Raw genomic sequence first — 5,309 nt, 5'->3', positions numbered from 1 at the left:
CCAAAGGCCGGCGTGCACCTGGTCACCCAAAAGACCCGTGTGCACCTGGTCACCCAAAAGACCCGTGTGCACCTGGTCACCTAAAAATTATAAAACGGTTTTAAATATTTTTACCCGTCATTCTATTGATATAGCCCGCTAGGGGAGTGCCCCACTACGGCCCTGTCTCGGTCGGGGCCGTCCTTGGTGCTTTATGGGCACTTTAAGAAATTGCGATGGATGCAGATTGCTATTAATCCCATGTGCACCTGGTCACCCAAAAGACCCGTGTGCACCTGGTCACCCAAAAGACCCGTGTGCACCTGGTCACCTAAAAATTATAAAACGGTTTTAAATATTTTTACCCGTCATTCTATTGATATAGCCCGCTAGGGGAGTGCCCCACTACGGCCCTGTCTCGGTCGGGGCCGTCCTTGGTGCTTTATGGGCACTTTAAGAAATTGCGATGGATGCAGATTGCTATTAATCCCATGTGCACCTGGTCACCCAAAAGACCCGTGTGCACCTGGTCACCCAAAAGACCCGTGTGCACCTGGTCACCTAAAAATTATAAAACGGTTTTAAATATTTTTACCCGTCATTCTATTGATATAGCCCGCTAGGGGAGTGCCCCACTACGGCCCTGTCTCGGTCGGGGCCGTCCTTGGTGCTTTATGGGCACTTTAAGAAATTGCGATGGATGCAGATTGCTATTAATCCCATGTGCACCTGGTCACCCAAAAGACCCGTGTGCACCTGGTCACCCAAAAGACCCGTGTGCACCTGGTCACCTAAAAATTATAAAACGGTTTTAAATATTTTTACCCGTCATTCTATTGATATAGCCCGCTAGGGGAGTGCCCCACTACGGCCCTGTCTCGGTCGGGGCCGTCCTTGGTGCTTTATGGGCACTTTAAGAAATTGCGATGGATGCAGATTGCTATTAATCCCATGTGCACCTGGTCACCCAAAAGACCCGTGTGCACCTGGTCACCCAAAAGACCCGTGTGCACCTGGTCACCTAAAAATTATAAAACGGTTTTAAATATTTTTACCCGTCATTCTATTGATATAGCCCGCTAGGGGAGTGCCCCACTACGGCCCTGTCTCGGTCGGGGCCGTCCTTGGTGCTTTATGGGCACTTTAAGAAATTGCGATGGATGCAGATTGCTATTAATCACATGTGCACCTGGTCACCCAAACGGCCCATGTGCACCTGGTCACCCAAAATTTATAAAACGGTTTTAAATATTTTTACCCGTCATTCTATTGCTATAGCCCGCTAGGGGAGTGCCCCACTACGGCCCTGTCTCGGTCGGGGCCGTCCTTGGTGCTTTATGGGCACTTTAAGAAATTGCGATGGATGCAGATTGCTATTAATCCCATGTGCACCTGGTCACCCAAAAGACCCGTGTGCACCTGGTCACCCAAAAGACCCGTGTGCACCTGGTCACCTAAAAATTATAAAACGGTTTTAAATATTTTTACCCGTCATTCTATTGATATAGCCCGCTAGGGGAGTGCCCCACTACGGCCCTGTCTCGGTCGGGGCCGTCCTTGGTGCTTTATGGGCACTTTAAGAAATTGCGATGGATGCAGATTGCTATTAATCCCATGTGCACCTGGTCACCCAAAAGACCCGTGTGCACCTGGTCACCCAAAAGACCCGTGTGCACCTGGTCACCTAAAAATTATAAAACGGTTTTAAATATTTTTACCCGTCATTCTATTGATATAGCCCGCTAGGGGAGTGCCCCACTACGGCCCTGTCTCGGTCGGGGCCGTCCTTGGTGCTTTATGGGCACTTTAAGAAATTGCGATGGATGCAGATTGCTATTAATCCCATGTGCACCTGGTCACCCAAAAGACCCGTGTGCACCTGGTCACCCAAAAGACCCGTGTGCACCTGGTCACCTAAAAATTATAAAACGGTTTTAAATATTTTTACCCGTCATTCTATTGATATAGCCCGCTAGGGGAGTGCCCCACTACGGCCCTGTCTCGGTCGGGGCCGTCCTTGGTGCTTTATGGGCACTTTAAGAAATTGCGATGGATGCAGATTGCTATTAATCACATGTGCACCTGGTCACCCAAACGGCCCATGTGCACCTGGTCACCCAAAATTTATAAAACGGTTTTAAATATTTTTACCCGTCATTCTATTGCTATAGCCCGCTAGGGGAGTGCCCCACTACGGCCCTGTCTCGGTCGGGGCCGTCCTTGGTGCTTTATGGGCACTTTAAGAAATTGCGATGGATGCAGATTGCTATTAATCCCATGTGCACCTGGTCACCCAAAAGACCCGTGTGCACCTGGTCACCCAAAAGACCCGTGTGCACCTGGTCACCTAAAAATTATAAAACGGTTTTAAATATTTTTACCCGTCATTCTATTGATATAGCCCGCTAGGGGAGTGCCCCACTACGGCCCTGTCTCGGTCGGGGCCGTCCTTGGTGCTTTATGGGCACTTTAAGAAATTGCGATGGATGCAGATTGCTATTAATCCCATGTGCACCTGGTCACCCAAAAGACCCGTGTGCACCTGGTCACCCAAAAGACCCGTGTGCACCTGGTCACCTAAAAATTATAAAACGGTTTTAAATATTTTTACCCGTCATTCTATTGATATAGCCCGCTAGGGGAGTGCCCCACTACGGCCCTGTCTCGGTCGGGGCCGTCCTTGGTGCTTTATGGGCACTTTAAGAAATTGCGATGGATGCAGATTGCTATTAATCACATGTGCACCTGGTCACCCAAACGGCCCATGTGCACCTGGTCACCCAAAATTTATAAAACGGTTTTAAATATTTTTACCCGTCATTCTATTGCTATAGCCCGCTAGGGGAGTGCCCCACTACGGCCCTGTCTCGGTCGGGGCCGTCCTTGGTGCTTTATGGGCACTTTAAGAAATTGCGATGGATGCAGATTGCTATTAATCCCATGTGCACCTGGTCACCCAAAAGACCCGTGTGCACCTGGTCACCCAAAAGACCCGTGTGCACCTGGTCACCTAAAAATTATAAAACGGTTTTAAATATTTTTACCCGTCATTCTATTGATATAGCCCGCTAGGGGAGTGCCCCACTACGGCCCTGTCTCGGTCGGGGCCGTCCTTGGTGCTTTATGGGCACTTTAAGAAATTGCGATGGATGCAGATTGCTATTAATCACATGTGCACCTGGTCACCCAAAAGACCCGTGTGCACCTGGTCACCCAAAAGACCCGTGTGCACCTGGTCACCCAAAAGACCCGTGTGCACCTGGTCACCCAAAAATTATAAAACTGTTTTAAATACTTTTACCGGTCATTCTAATATTAAATCCCACTATGGAGCCCCACTACTGGGGAAAATTCACCGGAGGGCGCCAAAGGTAAATGGATTTTAGAATCCTCCATATATATTGTAGCTTTGGCGCACTCCAGTGAATTTTTTAAAGTACTGGGGCTTCATATTGGGAGTCCAGGTAAATGTATTTTGAAACACATTTTTAATCATTTTAATGCATAAATGACACAAATACAAGGGTGAATTTCAAACAAATATGCTTTAATTAATCAGTTAATCATTTATTGATTTGTCCCTCAATCAGTGCCCGGGCCCGGCTGGCATTTTTGGGCAAATTGTGGTACCGGTAGTGGCGTGCCTGCGTTTCCAGAGAGTGACACATATGGTCAGCCACAGTTCCTCGGTCTGTATCCAAGCCTTGGTTAAAGTTCAATGTGGCAACACTGCGTCGAATTGTACCGAAGGTCACTTTACTTCCAATACCAAACTCTGCAAAGATTTGCCCCACATACTCACACAGATTACCGTAAGGTTGACCGCAGGATGTGAAAAAGAAGAGTTCTATTTCTGAGGTCATTCCACTCAGATGAGGCCTGATTTGATGGAATCGTTTAAGCCAAGTGTATTCCTCCTGACATAGAACAATTCTGCACTCCCCAAAGCTATAGTTTGTTTTGTGGCTAGCTACACACATCTGATAACCCCCACCTTCCGGGGTTACTTCATTGAAATCACTCTCACTAAACATGGTGACTGGGGATCGTCGAGTGCCATTAAATATGGCCAACCGGCTGGACATGAGAGCTGCAAACCTACGCCTGTCAGAGCAGGTGGCACGGACCTCCAGCCTACTGAGAACTGAAGGAATGGCTTGATTGCTTAGCTCAACAAAGCGTTTTAAATCCGCAGCGCTGAGCACCTCGTCCCTGCAGCGTTGGCGGAATTTTGCCCTATGAGTTGCCTGGCTCTGCCGTGAGTCCCTGTCCATCTTCGCCAAGCAGAGTAACATCTTTCGAATTCCAACGACCTTAGCTTGCATACCATTTGGCCGGAACTGAATGAGATAATTCAGGAAACCTCGAATATCGGCCCGGTACATTTTTAACGTGGATGGTGCCAAACCACGGTCATCACATTGACCATACCACTCATACACACGTCTGTAGTTATCCAGAAAACACAGTCCTTCATCGGCCTTGCCCTCTGACATAATGCGGAGGAATTCCCGTACTCGGGATATACTGGTGCGACTATTGTCAATTCGTTTAACTGAAGGTTGTCTACCCGTAATATATTGTTCATATTCAGTCAAAATTACATTACTCCAAACCTCCATTCGGGACGGTACGCCGCCGCCGTCCTCATCACTCTCGCTCTCCGTGGAAGTCGCCACGTCACAGCCTTGCTCCCTCGGATCCGAGCACAGTTCACTACCGACCTGACTGACTGGCTGCACCGCCGCCGCCGACGCACCTGCCGTCTGATCACCCTCGTCCACAGGCTGCTGCTCCACGGACAACTCACTTTCAAAACACTCCAAAATCACAGGGTCCTCCGGCCGCGGTTCAACACCGTTGTCAGGCTGCATATACTGCCCCGATTCGGGCTGCTGTCTCTCACTCGAAAACCGGCTAAATTGCATAGCGTTCGTCCACTCCATAGTACCAAACTTAAGTCCATGTACAGCCTTTAAATGTCGGTCTAGCCGCACAATATTCTGTTTACAACAAAGTCCACAGTCGCGTCTTGGTCTGCTGCTCATGGCTTCTCTCTCCGGCCTTCCTCCGTGTCTCTTTGTTTGATCCACCAAACAAACTAACCCTAACAAGGGCTCAATGAGCCCCAGCTGTGGCCCAATATGGGACTAATTGGACGGGGAAGGAGAATTTGACCTCACCTCGCTGTCTCTTTACTCACGAAAGGCTGTATGGCTTAATGGTTAGGGCGCTTGACTCACAATCACCGGGTCAAGTGTTCATGCCAGGCCTGGGTAATCATTTTTTTTTTTTTCCCCCACAGGGGCCTGCTAACCCAGAAAAGGCCC

Source organism: Oncorhynchus mykiss, chromosome 32 (assembly GCF_013265735.2).
Source record: "Oncorhynchus mykiss isolate Arlee chromosome 32, USDA_OmykA_1.1, whole genome shotgun sequence".
Lineage (NCBI taxonomy): Eukaryota > Metazoa > Chordata > Actinopteri > Salmoniformes > Salmonidae > Oncorhynchus > Oncorhynchus mykiss.
Note: the sequence above shows the minus strand (reverse complement) of the source record.